Genomic DNA, 19326 nt, shown 5'->3' on the forward strand with positions numbered 1-19326 from the left:
ACTCGTTAAATTAATTACAAGACAACACTTTGTTAAATCCTTATTTTCTACATACTAGTTACTAAATTAGAAACCCAAGAATAATTAAATAGAGGAGGAAGAATCAACAATTTTGACCTCATAAGCAATTGCTCGGAAGTATATCAATGTTGGACTCATTTTGAAGCTCGTATTTTAAAACAACGTATTATAATTTTTATTTCATCAAAATATTATTTTACAAGGGGTAAATTCTTGATAATAGCTATCTACCCCCAAAAGAAAAAAAAAGAAAAAAAAAAGAAAGAAAGAAAACTTTGCACTCCTCTTTCATCATCTTGAGCCGCACTCTCTCTTCCTCTTTTTTCTACATTTTTATTTTATTTTGCACCCTTTCCTATCTTTTTCACCTTGTTTTTCACATGCTCCACACATCTTCCCACATTTGATTTTTTTTTCTCTTTAATGGGTTCCACATGTTTGCTCTCTTTTTGACTACATCTCTTTCTCTTCATCATCATCTCTCACGCTCCATTCTACTCCTCCCTTCCCCCCGCTCCTTCCTCCCTCTCTCATACGCTCCTCTCTCTCATATTTTTCTATAAGAGGTGGATTTTGACTCAAATAAGGGGGACTTTTCAGGTTTTTTTTTAAAGGGATTTTCAGTGAACAGAATAAAAAAAAAATCGATTTCTCCTTTCCGGTGAACTTTAGCCGGAAATTACTCAACATTTTCAGAGATCCAACTATATTCCAAGCTTGATTTTTCCTTTTTCCGGTGAACTTTAGCCGGAAATTACTCAACATTTTCAGAGATCCAACTATATTCCAAGCTTGATTTTTCCTTTTTCCGGTGAACTTTAGCCGCGACGAGTGTAGTCGATTCACAACTCTAGCTTCGAATTTGTTCGGGTGTAAAAGAGTAGATCGAGACTCAAATCCCTTGTTCACTGCACCCACAAAAGGTAAATCTGACCCGGCTCCGTTCATTGTTTTTTTATTTTTTGTTAAAATACCGCGTTTTAAAAATCATGTTTTAGGGTGTTTGTATTATGGAATATTTTTATGTTTACTAATTGTTTTCTGGTGTAAATTTTGAATAGCATGTCACAAAATATATATGTTGCGTACTTCTATTTTTTTTATTTTTTTTTCTTTCTTTCTTTTGTTCACTTCCTTCTTACCTTTTGAAATCTGGATGAATCCAGGCTTTGGTATGTTCATCAGCCGTACTATTGGCTGTCACAAAGCATGCTTTGTTTATGGTTTCTCTCAACATGTCCTTGTACATTTATATTGAATTTTGTTTAAATCCTTATGCTGTTAAGATTGTGTTCCATATGTCGGGTATGTTATCTTCCTTTATGATTTCATTCTTTTTACAAAGATAGGTGTTTAGGATCAAAATGACATTTGTTCTCAAGTGTTGTATACACCTAGCATTTTAATCCTTTTTCCTCTTCGGTTTTCCATTTGTTTGAATTTAGTACGAATTAGGAGTTTAATTCTATTTCGTATAAGTTTCAATCTGCTCAAAAATTAATGGGATCGGCTTCTTTTAGTTCTTTATCCTTTTAACAAAAAGCCATGTTTGATATTTGTTGCTACTTATCTTTGCTCAACGTTATGGTATTTTGGTTGATGCTTTATTTATGTGTACTGTGTGGTGGCTGAATTGTGTATGCATAAGGTACATTTAAAATATACATTGAATATACTCAAATATACCTAGCATACATAATCCACTGGTCTGTTTTAAATCTACATTTCATATCTTTAAACCTTATCTATTGGTCACATACTAATCCTTTTTTTCTTTCGTTTTTATGCATGACTATCGCATATGAGTCCCTCGGATTCATCATCTTCCACATTCAGTGTTGGGCTAAAGGCCCAACACAACTTCTCTCGAGTCAGCCCTCATACAGTAGCGGCTAATCTGTAGCAATATATGAAGAAATTTGTTGGGCCGAAGCCCAACAGTCAACAGACCACAACAGTCCAAGAAAATGGGCTGAGCCCATTTACATTATATCTACTCCTCTGTTTTTATTTTTGTGTGCATTTAATGTATGACTAACATTTTTGTTTGTTAATTTAGATAAACCTTAGTGACATTAAGGGTTTTAGTTTAGTAATGGGTAGTTAATTCCACAAATTGCATTCACTTCTATTTTTTAAACTATTTATAGTATCTATAACATTTATTCGAGTAATTGATTTTCAAATAATATGACTACATATTTTGGGTTAAAGGAATCATTTTTCATTCTTACTATCTCATAATTCCAAAACGTCACTAACATACAAAATAAGAATCCGATTAGACTTTATAAACATTTGCAAGATTTATTCAATTACACATTTTTTTAGTTGAATATGGTTAAGTAAGAATTAATAAAAAGAGAAAGAAATTCACTCCTTTTATTTTACATCCCATTTTACAAAAAAAAAAAAACAAGTCTAGATTTTTATATCACACTACTCATGCAATATCATCTTTACTTAAAATTCGCGTTTGTTGAATCTCCTCTACAAGTATTATTTTAAACAATACTATTATACTTTCATTTAAAGCTTTAATAACATGTATAAGTCATATTTTTAAATGGCATCGGAAATACTTTTTTTATATAAATTTATTACCTTCTACAAATCCTGTTTTTCAAACAATAATCCTATATATCTATCTATAACTTTAGTCATATTTATAAAACTATTTTCTTTTTATAATACTATATTTACACTTAGACTAATCAATTGCAAGTCCGGTCGGTTAACCATTGTTAATGGGTCTTAAAGGGTGCCTAATACCTTCCCTTTAGACTAATTGAACCCTTACCTAGAATCTTAAGTTTCACAGACTTTAAACAGAATTAACTTTAAAATAACTTTAATAAATTTAGGTGTCCTAATTCACCATAAATAATTAGGTGGCGACTCCTTAAAACAAACACAAACAAAAAATAGGAATCCCCAATATGCCGTACTTCTAATTTAACCCGGGTTAGAAAGGGGTATGACAACTACAACATAATTTTAAGAACAATGAAACAAACATAGTTTCATTGACAATAATCCAGTAATGAACGACGGGAAACAACCATCCAAACAAGAGTTTAATCTAAATGAAACAACTCCGCCACTTTATAATAAGGAGGTATTATTTTTATCCCAGCAAATGGTATCACAGCAAGTTTGCAGATAGGCTCGAGATGGTTCAGGTCAAGCTACAATCAATTTGACAATGATGAACTTTTTTATTTATGAAGTTTGACTTAAGTGCTGCTACATGTAAAAACAAAATTTTAACCATATTTTCAACATTGATACTTCTATGTCTTCAAAAGTAAATAAAATATTTTCATTATTTTAATTTATAGTATTTTTAATCTTATTTTAATCATTTTGCACTAGTCTCTCCTCATATTGATCCTAATCATTCATTCATTCATTTATATGTCTTGATAACGGAATGGTAGAGGCTATAATGTTTGTCTCTGTTTCATGTTATGTAAAAATTGTTCTTGTTCTTTTATAAAGAATTATACCTTTTCAATAAATTGTTGGCAACATTTACAAAATTGAACCAAAGCAATGTATATAACAAGCTTCCATTTCGGCCTTGCAAATATGTCCGTTTTAGACATTATCTTTCAGCAATTTCTGCCATCCTCCTTAAACTCACACGTTATTCTCTCATTCTTAAATTATTACTGAATATGGTCTATTATATTCTTTCAAAACTATATACTAATATGAATGATTGGATGGTAAGGATCAAAGTTTATAGGAAGTGGAATTTATTAATTTGCAAAGAAACCGAGAGTTGATTAGTTTGGATATGATACATATAGATGAAAAGGTAATACGTGTATTTATTCTTTTTATATGCATTTGTAATTCTTCTCTATCTTAATCTAAATGAGACGACTCTACCCCTTTATAATAATAAGATGTTATTTTTATCCTATCAAGTGGTATCGGAGCGGGGTTGCAGATAGGTTCGATGTGGTTCAGGTCAAGCTGCAACCAATTTGACGATAATAAAATTTTTATTTATAAATTTGACCGAAGTGCTACTACATGTGAAGATAAATTTTCAACCATATTTTCAGCATTCATGTTGCTGCATCTTGAAAAGTAAAGAAAATATTTTTAAATTATTTTAAACTAGTCCGCGCTTCGTACGATCGTAAAAGAAAAATCAATAACTAATAACTATCAAATAAAAAAAGACTAAATAACTAATGTCAAATAAAAGAAAATCAACTCCGTGATTGATATTAAGTGTCTTAATTCTAGTATGATATATTTTTAAGAAGGAATAGAGAGGGGTTTTAGGAAAGTGATTAATAATGTTAATGATGAAATAATAAAACTATCTTTACTTTTCTGCAAAATTTTAAGGCACAAAAATAAGGCACACAATATGGGGGGAGAAAAGATAAATAGAGATGAGAAACTATGAGCAAGGAAAACAACTTTGTTCGTATAGAGAAAGGCCAAAAGATTTAGAAAAAAAAAAAAAAAAGAATAAATGCATCCCTAGTTGAAGAGAGGTGCCACCTATAGGGTGCTTATCGATCGTTCGGTTTTAAATATTATCGAGGCTTATTAATTATCTATTCATAAATATTTTAAATTGATAATCGAACCATATCGGTTTATCGGTTATTCCCCCCTTGCCCGCAATTATGTAGATAAAAATATGTAAATATAGATGTAGATTCCTCTTTATTAACAACACAAAAAAAAAAAAAAAACTTAAACCATAAAAACCAAAATAAAATCTTACAAAAATGAAAATAACAATGATAGTGATAAAAAAAAAAATATTCTTGACTTATCTCTTCATATCTTACAGCTCCATATTCATGAGCCTATTATAAGATGATGGTAACATATATACATTAAACTAGCAAACTATGTCCGTGCGATGCACGAAGCCCAACATGATTAATTTGGTTACTCAATTTACTTACTCTTTATGGTTTCTATATTTTGCAAAAGATACTGCGATTCTCCTTAGTGAGTCTCCATATTTTTTTTCTTTTCGTCTTATTTTTCCCCTTAATTTCTCAATTGTTGTTAAAAGTTGTCTTATTTTGGTTATGTCTACCTCTTTTTATATTTAGTAAGTTGATAATTCAAATATCCTACATGTCAAGTTTATAATCACAAGATTTAAAGGATATTTTATTAGATAATGCACATTTTTAATTTAGAACCACAAGATAGTCTATCTTTATTTCTTAAAGTCCGTGAGACAGATGGAGTATATGCCAAATGAAAGAAATGAAAGGACAATTAAAACACTGTGGACACGTGGGGAATTAAAAAGTAAACACATAAGAGGTAGTATTAATGTTAAACTTCTGAAATGTACACATGTTAGTCCTGGCTTAGAGTACAATTTCAGTTGCTTTTTGTACAACTTATTGTTGTTGTGTTTGTCTACTTGGGCGTTTGTTGTTAAAAAAAAAAAAGAATTGTCTTATTTTGGTTATGTCCGCCTCTTTTTATATTTAGTAAGTTGACAATTCAAATATCCTACATGTAAAATTTATAATCACAAGATTCAAAGGATGTTTTATTATATTATACACATTTTTAATTTAGAACCACAAGATTTGACAGTCTATCTTTATTTCTTAAAATCCATGTCTAGTCAAACATAGACACTTTAAATTGAGACAAAGGGAGTACATGCCAAATGAATGAAATGAAAGGACAATTAACACTGCGGACCTGTGGACACACAAGAGGTAGAATTAATGTTCAACTTCTGAAATGTACACATGTTAATCCCTGGTTAGAGTACAATTCCAGTTGCTTTTTGTACAACTTATTGTTGTTGTGCTCGTCCACCTTGGGCGTTTATATATAAGAAGAAAAAAGAAAGGGGGGCACACTGAGCAAGTACGAGAAATTGGCCCCGCTTCGCTTTCTTAAAAGCAAGGACCACTACGGGGAAGAAGAAAAATATAGAATAGAAAAATAGACATATTTCTTATTTTTAGTAATGTGGCCAAGTAATATGGGACGAAGGGAGTACTTCATTTTTATTAATTCTTAAAGAACGTGAAAAGTCAAGTATAGTAATGTGGCCAAGTAATATGGGACGAAGGGAGTACTTCATTTATTAATTCTTAATGAACGTGAAAAGTCAAGTAATATGGCCAAGTAATCTTCATTTATTAATTCTTAAATAACGTGAAAAGTTAAAAGTGAATAAGTAAAAGTGCACGGAGGAAATAAATATGTGTCGGAGAATTAAAATTGAAGTGCATACATGTATACATGAGAAGAGAATAAATATTCAGTAAGAACGTGAAAAGTCGAAAGTGAACAAATAAAAGTGCACGAGGAAATACATATATGTCGGAGAATTAAAATTGAAGTGGATACGTGTACACATGAGAAGAGAATAAATATTCAGTACTATGACATATATTCACGTGGGATTTATTAATTCTTAAAGAACATGCAAAGTCAAAAGTGAACAAGTAAAAGTGCACGAGGAAATAAATATATGTCGGAGAATTAAAATTGAAGTGGATACATGTACACATGAGAAGAGAATAAATATTCAGTACTATGACATATATTCACGTGGGATTTATTAATTCTTAAAGAACATGCAAAGTCAAAAGTGAACAAGTAAAAGTGCACGAGGAAATAAATATATGTCGGAGAATTAAAATTGAAGTGGATACGTGTACACATGAGAAGAGAATAAATATTCAGTAAGAACGTGAAAAGTCAAAAGTGAACAAGTAAAAGTGCACGGAAGAATAAATGTGTCGGAGAATTAAAATTGAAGTGCATATGTCTATGCATGAGAAGAGAATAAATATTAAGTACTATGACATATGTCCATGTGGGATAAAAAATAGTTGGGTAAAGTGTACAAGTTATATAGCTTATGGTACAAACATTCATTGCGTGTACAGTTTATAAAGCTTTTGGTACAAGTTGGTGATGCTGTGTTAGTCTATAACGTGAAAAGTCAAAAGTGAACAAGTAAAAGTGCATGGAGGAAATAAATATATGTCGGAGAATTAAAATTGAAGTGCATCCATGTATACATGAGAAGAGAATAAATATTCAGTAAGAACGTGAAAAGTCAAAAGTGAACAAGTAAAAGTGCACGGAGGAAATAAATATGTGTCGGAGAATTAAAATTGAAGTGCATACGTGTATACATGAGAAGAGAATAAATATTCAATAATATGACATTTATTCACGTGGGATTTATTAATTCTTAAAGAACGTGAAAAGTCGAAAGTGAACAAGTAAAAGTGCACGGAGGAAAAAATTTGTGTAGGAGAATTAAAATTGAACTACATACGTCTATACATGGGAAGAGAATAAATATTCAGCAAGAACGTGAAAAGTCAAAAGTGAACAAGTAAAAGTGCACAGAGGAAATAAATGTGTCGGAGAATTAAAATTTAAGTGCATACGTCTATACATGAGAAGGGAATAAATATTGAGTACTATGACATATGCTCACGTGGGATTAAAAAATAGCTGGATAAAGTGTACAAGTTATATAGTTTATGGTACAAGCATTTATTGCGTGTACGTAAAGCTTTTGGTACAAGTTGGGTATGTTGTGTTCGTCCCTTTAAGGCACTTATATATATTAGAAAAATCAAGGATAAAATAAAAAGAATAAAGTAGATAAAAGAGAAGAAAAAACTTGCCATGAGAAGAGTATATCGAAAGAGTATATATATAATCGAAAATTAAGAGACATAACTACTTATGTTTGATGTGAGCATGTAAATAATAGCTGAAAAAAATATATAACGGGGATATTTGAAGAATCTGAAAGGGAGAAGGGAATGAAGTTTAGTAGAATGGTGAGGAGATTATAAGCTATTTATAATATGTAAGAAATAACTAAAATAAATTAAAATTCCGCTCTTTAATTACCAACGGTTAGTGTTGATTAATAGCCAGTGTAACTATTATTGTTAGTGGATAATAATGGCTTGAAACTCACGTCTTTTCTTTTTCATTTGTTTGAATTCTCTGTGCATTAATTGAGTAAACTTAATGCAGGCAATTCTTATACTTTTTAAAATAAGATAAATAGGAAAAAATAAGAAGAAAAAACAAAAAAAATTGAGAAAAAAGATAAATAGGATTTTTGATCAAAGAGGCATGCCACATCACCTAAGCTATGCCTAACTTTATATTATAAATAGATTCAAAATGCTTTTAATCTTATTTTAAATATTTTGCATAGCCACATATTGATCCTAATCGATTTATTCATTTGTCTGTCTTGATAAAAGAACAGTAGACAAGATAACGCGTGTCTCTTTTCGTGCTATGTAACATATGTTCTTATGTCTTTTATAAAGGGTTGTACGTTGCAATAATTGTTGTCAACACATAAAAAATTTAGCAAAAATCATGTATATAACAAGTTTCTACTTCACCCTTGCAAATACGTCTGTTTCAGACTTTATCTTCCAGCAATTTCTGACGTCCTCCTTAAACTCATATGTTATTTTTCCATTCTTCACTTATTATCGAATATGACCTAATTTCTTCTTTTAAAGTTAGCTACTAATAGGGATGATTGGATGGTAAAGGTCAGAGTTTGTAGGATGTAGGAATTTATTAAGTTCAAAAGAAACCGAGATTTGATTAGTTTGAACATGATACTTATAGCTGAAAAGGTTATACAATGTTTCCTGTTCTTCTATATGCATTTGTATTTTTTTTTCTAGCTTAATCTAAATAGGGGTGGCTCAATACTATTGGTGGCCTAAAGTGGAACTTCAATTAGAGGCCTTAATTATTATTTTCGAGAAACAATGTTTTATATATATAGGTTTTATTTAAAATTAATTTTTCTAGCTTTTTGAGATGCAAAGTTATGAATAATCGTTTTCTTCGAATAATTCTTTTCAATTGATAGTATACCTAATTTACTCAATCTCTCTTGAGACATTGTTGATCTTAAGTAAGATTTTATTAATTTTAGTTTTGAAAAACTGTTAACCTTATTCTACAAGCAATATAGGCATTTGGAAAAGAATCAAGTCTTTTTATCTGATTGAGTATATCGATTAGAGTATTACCATCTACTTATACTATCTCCCTTAGCACTTTTAATTCAGAATTTTCATAGGCTTCGAATTGTTCAAATCTATTTCGAAGTGAAAAAATGGCTTGGTCTACCATGTATAAGAAGTAATCAACTCTAAAAGATTCTTCAAGAGATTTTGTGATTTCATTACCAACATTTTCATCAAATTGTTTCTTTCTATATATTACACATTTACTACGAAATTCAGGTTCTATATTCATCTCAGATGCAATTTCTTTAGAAAAAATCATAGCAGTTATAAATCCTTCCTCCCTATATTTAAAAAAAGAAAAAGAAATCAAACATCTTAGTTAAACTATGGCAACATCAATATGCATATCATTTGATTGTAAAGATTTGCTAACTGTATTAACTGCAAACAATATATCATATCAAATAGTCATACTCAATAAAAACTCAAAATTTTCAAGTTCATATGTTGCTAAAAAATTAGCTTCACTTTTAGTTTTTGGATCCTCACTAATTTCTACTAATTTTAGTAAAGTATCTCTTATCTGTGGAGTTTGAAACCTTATGGCTTTAATACTTTCAATACGACTTTCACATCGTGTTTGTGACAATGATTTTAGAGTTTGGATGGGCAAACTATCTTTTAAGACTTTCCACCGTATAGTGAAAGAAGAAAATATTGTATATATACATTGTACCACTCCAAGAAATGATATAGCTTTTGTGCAAGAATTGGTCATGTCACAGAGTACTAAATTTAGACTGTGACAATCGCATGGAGTATAAAATGATCTAGGATTTATATCTAGGAGTTTTTTTTGAACTCCTTGGTGCTTCACCTTCATATTAGATCCATTAGCATATCCTTGTCCTCTTAAATTATCATATCAAGTCAAATATTTTTTTATCTCATCTACAATAACTTCAAAAAAGACATTTTCCACTTGTATCATCCACTTTTAAAAGTTCTAAAAGTATTCAGTAATCTTTATTAGAGTTTCTGAAATGTCCACACTCTGCACAATAAAAGGCATTTGTTCTTGATCACTAGTATCCGACGTGCAATCAAGCATGATTGAAAAATATTTTGTTTCTATAATTTTTGTAATAATTTTATTCTTAATTTCACTTTCCAACAAATTTATCAATTCATTTTGTATGTTTTGTCCTAGGTAATGATTATGAATTTCATCATGTTTAATTCGTCGGATATGCTCTTGCATAGTTGGATCAAATTCTGCAATCATTCCTTTTCTACTAATAGATCCCTCAACTTTGTATCAATATTAGTCCATTGACTAGCTAGGATCATATATGTCTTTAGGAATACAATTATTTGGCTTATTAAGTTCTTGATTTTCTTGAGGATTTATGTTAGGTTTCTCACTAGCTCCCTCCTCTTCTTCTTGAATGGTATTGTCATCTAATTCAACTAGGTTAGTGACTTGTTCATCTAAAGAACATTTTGTTACAAATTTATCAAGAGCTCCTCTTTGGGATTGTATGAAAGATTCAAGTCCTCTCTCTCTCTTTAAGTTTTGAATAATCAGATTCACATTTTCTAGTAGACATATTAAAATCTCAATAAATAATAAAAGAAAAACATATGCTAAATAGAAAAAATACTACTACTAAAGAATTGAAATAATAGAACCTGATTTAATAACTTGATTAGAAGATAATTATTTGTTGCTTCGTATACTTCCAACACTGCTTAATATTCTAGTAAGTGGATCAATAATTTTTTGCCACACTTTTCTCTTGTTAGTTGTTTGTTTCCAAGACCCACAAAGACAAGAGTAACGGTGAAGTTTGTCTTGGAAAGAGAAGAAAGGAACTTCCACAATCTTAATTGGAAAAGGTAAAAGAGAAAATAAAAATTACCTTGTTACATCTTGCACATCCATACGTTAGAAAATGCTAAATTTAGAGACTTTTTTTGGTCGAATCAAAGGTCTAAAAAGTTTTCTTTCCTTTTCAATGAAATAATATAATAGTACTTTTTTTATTATTATTTTTTTATACAAAAGCTGTGAACTGTTCATGTAGAAAATGGGGCCCCCAACTAAAGTCCATGCTTTATGGAATTTACCCTATGGTCGACCCGGAATCTAAATGAAACCATAATAAGGAGATGTTATTTTCGATCGCAATAAATGGTATCAGAGCGAAATTGAAGATAAACTCAAAGTGGTCCAAATCAAGTTGCAACGAATTTGATAGATAAACTGATACATTTTTACTATATTTGGATTTCTATAAATTGATAATCGTTCCTTAAGTTATTCTCTTTTGATTTTTTTTTAATTTCTTATTTATCGTCATTCAAGATTTACCATATTAATTTTCGCATAAGGGAAAAGGGTCAAAAATATCCCGCTACTTTGTTTTAATGGCTAAAAATATCCTCCAAACTAATTTTGGGTCATTTATGCCCTGCCGTTATAAAAGTTAACAAATATACCCTTCACTTGACGGAGATCCCTAAATTGATTCAAATAACCCGATTTCATAAAAAATAACCCATTCTCCTATTTTACCCGCCCCGACCCACCTCTTATATTAACCCATTCTTCCTTCTCTCTCATATTTTCTCTTCCAGCTATCAAGGCGTCGATTCCATCAATTATAACCAGAAGAAGATTAAGAAATGGTTTTTGAAACCAGAAAACATTTTAATTAAATTTCATCTTTGTCAAACATCTATAATTTATAAACTTGTTATTCATTATTTGAAAAGAAATTCTGTTCAAGCTTTTCCTTTAGAAAGGAAAGCAAAGAAAGATGAAAACAATTGACAATCATTTTGGAAACAATCTGTACATACATTGACATAGTTAGTACTACAGGGCAACCAACTAAGCAGATAAATAGAGCACTAACTTATCACTAACATATGACATGAAGTAATGGCTAAAAGAGTTGACCCCATTACCTAACTAATTTCAATATAATTAGGACTCCTAAGATGACTTAACTGAAACACAAAAATTGTAGCTCCTAAAACATGACACTAACTTTTGAATCAGTTAACGTCTAAAGAGAAAGTAAGTCTCCATCGTCGACGGGCTTGATCACTGGAGAGAAAATATGAGAGAGAAGGAAGAATGGGTTATTTTAGGAGGTGGGTCGAGGCGGGTAAAATAAGAGAACATGTTATTTTTTATGAAATCGGGTTATTTGAATCAATTTGGCGATTTCCGTAAAATGAAGGGTATATTTGTTAACTTTCATAACTACAGGGGCATAAATGACTCAAAATTAATTCGAAGGATATTTTTAGCCATTAAAACAAAGTATAGAGATATTTTTGTCCCTTTTCCTTTAGCATAACACCTTTTTATTTTCGATCTCAAAACAGCTTCACAAATATCTTTGTTGAAATAACAAACCAATTGTAAGAAGGGAAAAGGGAAAATATACCCCTCTACTTTGTTTTAATAGCTAACTTTACCCTCCATTAGTGATAGTGGATAAATATACCCCGCCGTCTTCAAACTTCCCACCTGTACCCCTATTTGGATGAAAACCCCAAACCGATTTAAAAAACCCGATTTCAATTAAAATTACCCAATCCCATAGTTGACCCGCCCTAACCCACTAAATGAAACATAACAAAATACAGGTGTGATAGATTAGTGGGTCAGGCCAGGTCAACATTGGAACATTGTCGGGAAATTGATGATCATTCACATTATCATCGTCTTCCATAGAGTAAATCAAATTAAGCAATATGAAATATTTTGGAATGAAGAATAGAGTCTCTAATGACCCTTTTATATATATAAACTTCTCCCATATTGACTTAGATTCGGATTGACGCGTTGAGGTTTCTTGTGTTTTTCCTTGAAATGATCAATATAGGATTAACACTTCATTTTGAACTAGAACTGGAAAGGGAAGGAAAATTCAAAAAAAAAAAAAAAAACCTCGTACCTTCCTTAATAATAATCTCTAGTTCTATTAGTACTTGAGTTATAACAATCATGTAATCAAATTGCATAAAACTGGATAACATCAAGCAATTAACCCTTCCAAATTAATAATACATTAATTAATTTTAGCTTAATACATTGGCAATCCCTTAAACTTGTGATAATAAATGTAGTGCCCAATCAAACATCGTTATATAAAAATGAAAAGGAGAGAGTAAAAGAAGATAAGTTTATTGTTTTCATATAACTTAAGTAAAAATGGTCATCTTTACATGTTTGTTATCATAGTCAGTGGCAGATCTAGAACATATTCTGGATTAATAGAAGTTCAGTAGCTTTTAATTCTATATTTTTATTAAGAAATTTATTAAATGTTTATAAATGAACAAACATAATTTCATAGAAAATAATCCAATAATGAACCACGGGAAACAACCATCCAAACAAGAGGTTAATCTAAATGAAACAACTCCACCACTTTATAATAAGGAGGTATTATTTTTATCCCAAAAAATGGTATCAAAGCGAGGTTGCAGATAGGTTATTTTTATCCCAGCAAATGGTATCAGAGCGAGGTTGCAGATAGGATCGAGATGGTTTAGATCAAGCTACAATCAATTTGACAATGATGAAATTTTTTATTAATGAAGTTTGACTTAAGTGCTGCTACATGTGAAAAAAAAAATTTAACCATATTTTCAACATTAACACTTCTACACCTTCAGAAGTAAAAAAATATTTTTAATTATTTTAATTTATAATATTTTTAATCTTATTTTAATCATTTTGCACTAGTCTCTCTCATATTAATCCTAATAATTCATTCATTTATATGTCTTAATAACGGAACGGTAGACGCTATAATATTTGCCTCAGTTTCATGCTATGTATAAATTATTCTTGTGTCTTTTATAAACGATTGTACCTTTTCAATAAATCGTTGGCAACATTTACAAAATTGAACCAAAGCAATGTATATAACAAGCTTCCATTTCGGCCTTGCAAATACGTCTGGTTTAGACATTATCTTTCAACAATTTCTGACATCCTCCTTAAACTCACATGTTATTCTCTTATTCTTAAATTATTACCGAATATGGTCTATTCTATTATTTCAAAATTATATACTAATAGGAATGATTCGATGGTAAGGAATAGGAAGTGGAATTTATTAATTTGCAATGAAACCGAAAGTTGATTAGTTTGGATATGATACATATAGATGAAAAGGTAATACGTGTCTTTTATTCTTTTTATATGCATTTGTAATTCTTCTCTATCTTAATCTAAATGAGACAATTCTACCACTTTATAATAATGAGATGTTATTTTTATCCTATCAAGTGGTATTAGAGCGGGGATGTAGATAGGTTTGATGTGGTTCAGGTCAGGCTGCAACCAATTTGACGATAATAAAAAATTTATTTATAAATTTGACCAAAGTGCTACTACATGTGAAGATAAATTTTCAACCATATTTTTAGCATTCATGTTGCTGCCTCTAGAAAAGTAAAGAAAATATTTTTAAATTATTTTAAATTCATAATGCTTTTAATCTTATTTTAAATATTTTGCATAGCCACATATTGATCCTAATCGATTTATTCATTTGTCTGTCTTGATAACGGAACAATAGGCGAGATAATGCTTGTCTCTTTTCGTGCTATGTAACATATGTTCTTATGTCTTTTATAAAGGGTTGTACGTTTTCAATAAATTGTTACCAACACATAAAAAATTTAGCCAAAACCATGTATATAACAAGTTTCTATTTCACTCTTGCAAATACATCTGTTTCAGACTTTATCTTTCAGCAATTTCTGACATCCTCCTTAAACTCATATGTTATTTTTCCATTCTTCACTTATTATCGAATATGACCTATTTTCTTCTTTTAGAGTTAGCTACTAATAGGGATAATTGGATGGTAAAGGTCAAAGTTTGTAGGATGTAGGAATTATTAAGTTCAAAAGAAACCAAGATTTGACTAGTTTAAACAAGATACTTATAGCTGAAAAGGTTATACAATGTTTCGTGTTCTTCTATATGCATTTGTAATTCTTCTCTAGCTTAATCTAAACACGGGCGGCTCAATATTATTGGAGCCTAAAGCGGAACTTCAATATGAGTCCTTAATTGTTTTTTCAAGAAATAATGTCATATATATATAAATTTTACTTAAAATCAATTTTTCTATCTTTTTGAGATGTAAAGTTATGAATAATCGTCTTACGATCAATTTCTTCTAGTAATTCTTTTTCAATTGACAATATACCTAATCCACTTAATCTTCTTGAGACATTGTTGATCATAAGTAAGATTTTATCAATTTTAGTTTTGAAAAACTTCTTTCCGTTTAGTCAACTGTTATAGGAACTGTTAACATTATTTTATAAGCAACATAGGCATTTGGAAAAGAATCAAGTCTTTTTATTTCATTGAGTATATCGATTAGAGTATTATCATCTACTTGTACCATCTCCCTTAGCACTTTTAATTCGGAAAATTAGTCCAAGCCATCAATATCAGAGTGACTATTATATTTCAAACAAGATTCAAGGTTAAGGCAATTTTTTTAAAAAAATTTCATCATCTAGTTATCTCAAATTTTTACAACTAAATAGAAATCTAAAAGTATTTTCATAGGCTTCGAATTGTTCAAATCTATTTCGAAGTGGAAAAATGACTTGGTCTACCATGTATAAGAAGTAATCAACTCTAAAAGATTCTTCAAGAGATTTTGTGATTTCATTATCAACATTCTCATCAAATTGTTTCTTTCTATATATTACACATTTACTACGAAATTCAGGTTCTATATTCATCTTAGATGCAATTTCTTCAGAAAAAATCATAGCAGTTATAAATCCTTCCTCCCTATATATATTTTAAAAAAAAAAAAAAATCAAACCTCTAAGTTGAACTATGGCAACATCAATATGCATATCTTTTGATGGTAAAGATTTGCTAACTGTATTAACTGCAAACAATATATCATATCAAATAGTCATACTCAATATAAACTCAAAATTTTCAAGTTCATATGTTGCTAAACAATTAGCTCCACTTTTAGTTTTTGGATCCTCGCTAACTTCTACTAATTTTAGTAAAGCATCTCTTATTTGAGGAGTTTGAAACACTATGGCTTTAATACTTTCAATACGACTTTCACATCGTGTTTGTGACAATGATTTTAGAGTTATGATGGGCCCACTATCTTTTAAGACTTTCCACCGTATAGTGAAAGAAGAAAATATTGTATATATACGTTATACCACTTCAAAAAATGATATAGCTTTTGTGCAAGAATTAGCCATGTCACAGAGTACTAAATTTAGACTACGACAACCGCATGGAGTATAAAATGATCTGCGATTTATATCTAGAAGTCTCTTCTGACACCTTGGTGTTTCCCCTTCATATTAGATCCATTATCATATCATTGTTCTCTTAAATTATCAATATCAAGTCTAATATTTTTTATCTCATCTACAATAACTTCAAAAAGACCTTTTCCACTTGTATCATCCATTTTTAAAAATTCTAAAAAGTATTCAGTAATCTTTATTGGAGTTGCTGAAATGTCCACACTCTGCACAATAAAAGACATTTGTTCTTGATGACTAATATCTGGCGTGCAATCAAGTATGATTGAAAAATACTCCGTTTCTATAATTTCTGTAATAATTTTATTCTTAATTTCACTTGCCAACAAATTTATCAATTCATTTTGCATGTTATATCCTAGGTAATGATTATGAATTTCATCATGTTTAATTCTTCGGCTATGCTCTTGCTCAATTGGATCAAATTCTGCAATCATTTCAATTAGACTTAAAAAAATTCATTGTTTTCTTGATATTTCTTTTCATTTTTCCACTAAATGCCAAATTATTTTTCCCAAGAGTTTTTATCACTGCAATAATTCTTGACAATACATTTTTCCAATGCTCCCTATCTCTATTGATTTGATCTTGAACATCTTTATCAATTGTTTATTTTTGTGCAATCTCATTTCTAAATCAATCCATGCACCCATATTAATAATATGTTCGTTTGATATTTCATGAGCTTTAAGCTTAGCACTAAGGTTTCTCCAATCTCCACTACCTTCACTTGCTAGTCTAGTGTTACTAATACTAAAATTTGTATTAAATAGTTTACAACAAAAACAAAATAGTTTATCCAAGTCTTTAGAATAAACTAACCATTTTCTTGCATGTATTTCCCCATTTGCTAATTTTTGAAAATAATGAGTATTCGAAAAATGTCTTGATAATTTATCATTTGGTAATTCCAATTGGTCCCTTTTCTATTAAGAGATCCCTCAAAACTTTGTATCAATATTAGTCCATTGACTAGGATCATATATGTCTTTAGGAATACAATTATTTGGTTCATTAAGTTCTTGATTTTCTTGCGGATCTATGTTAGATTTCTCACGAGTTCCCTCCTCTTCTTCTTGAATAGTGTTGTCATCTAATTCAACTAGGTTAGTGACCTGTTCATCTAAAGAATATTCTCCTATATTTTTTTATTTTGTTACAAATTTATCAAGAGCCCCTTCTTGGGATTGTATCAAAGATTCGAGTCTTTTTTTTTTTCTTTTTTCTTCTTTAAAAGTTTGAATAACCGGATTCACATTTTTTAGTAAACATATTAAAATATCAATAAAAAAATAAAAGAAAAATATATGCTAAGTAACATAAATATGAAGAAAACTAAACTTTATATGAAAAAATAAGGGAAAATACATAAAAACCCCCCCAACGTATAGCCAGATTAATTATGACGCACCCAACCTTTGCGGGCGACCTATTACCCCCTCAGTCTTAATTTTTCAGTATTTTAGTACCATTTTCGACTGACGTGGCAAAAAAAATAATTATGACGAGTGAAAGCAGTAAAAATATTTTTTATATTTTAATAAAAATTAATTTTTAAAAATTAATTTATATTTTATCCTCTCACCCACCCCCACCCTCCCTCTCTTCCACATTTCAATTGTTAAATGCGATTTATTTTTCTCTTTCTTCTTCTTTCTCCTTTTTCTCTTTCTTCTTCTTTCTCCTCAACCACCGCCGCCGCCGTCGCTGCCGCCACAACGCCGCCGCCACAACGCAGCAGCAACAACAGGAGCAACAGCAGCAACAACATCAATATGAAAATGGGTCTGACCTATTAAAACATAATGCCATTTCGGTGGAAGAGATATTTTGGTGTTTGATTTGCCTTCAAATTAATGTGTGTGTTAATGGAGGAAGAAAATGGGTTGAATGTGTGTGTGTTAATGGAGGAAGAAAATTAGTTGAAGAAAATGGGTTTTAATGGAGGAAGAAAATGAGTTGAAGAAAATGGGTTGAATGTTTCTTGAAAATAAGCTCTTTATGATTGATGATTAAATTGAATGTGTGTGTTAATGGAGGAAGAAAATGGGTTGAATGTGTGTGTGTGTTAATGGAGGAAGAAAATGGGTTGAATGTGTGTGTGTGTGTGTGTGTTAATGGAGGAAGAAAATGGGTTGAATGTGTGTGTGTGTGTTAATGGAGGAAGAAAATTGGTTGAATGTGTGTGTGTTAATGGAGGAAGAAAATGGGTTGATGGATTTCTTGATGAAGGGTTTAGTGATGAAGAAGAAGAGTTTAGTGATGAAGGAGACAAAATTAATGGTTTAATGGTTAATTAGTGTAAATATAATTAATTAAAGAAAAATCAAATGAAAAAAAGAAAGAAAAAGTGGCAGTGACGTGGCAGCAGCGTGGCACCAATGTGGCGGAGAGTGTGCAACACTCTTCACTGTGCAACTGGGCTTCAAATTTTTTTTTTTTTGCCATGTCAGTCAAAAAATGGTACAAAAATACAGAGAAATTAAGACTGGGGTAATAGGTCGCCCGCAAAGGTTGGATGCGTCATAATTAATCTGACTATACATTGGGGGGGGGGGGTTATGTATTTTCCCAAAAAATAATACTAAAGAATTGAAATAATAGAACCTGATTTAATAACTTGATCAGAAAATAATTATTTGTTGCTTCATATACTTTCAACATAGCTTGATATTCTAGAAAGTAGATTAATAATTTTTTGCCACACTTTTCTCTTGTTAGTTGTTTGTTTCCAAGATTCACAAAGACAAAAGTAAAGGTAAAGTTTGTCTTGGAAAGAGAAGAAAGAGGAGTATCAAAATCAAGAAAATAACTTTCACAATCTTGATTGAAAAAAGTAAAAGAGAAAATAAAAATTACCTTGTCACATCTTGCACATATATTACGTTAAAAAAGCCGAATTTAAGGCCTTTTTCTAGTCAACTCAAAAGTTTAAGAAGTTTTC

The sequence above is a fragment of the Lycium barbarum genome, chromosome 1 (genome assembly GCF_019175385.1).
Source record: "Lycium barbarum isolate Lr01 chromosome 1, ASM1917538v2, whole genome shotgun sequence".
In the NCBI taxonomy this organism is placed as follows: domain Eukaryota; kingdom Viridiplantae; phylum Streptophyta; class Magnoliopsida; order Solanales; family Solanaceae; genus Lycium; species Lycium barbarum.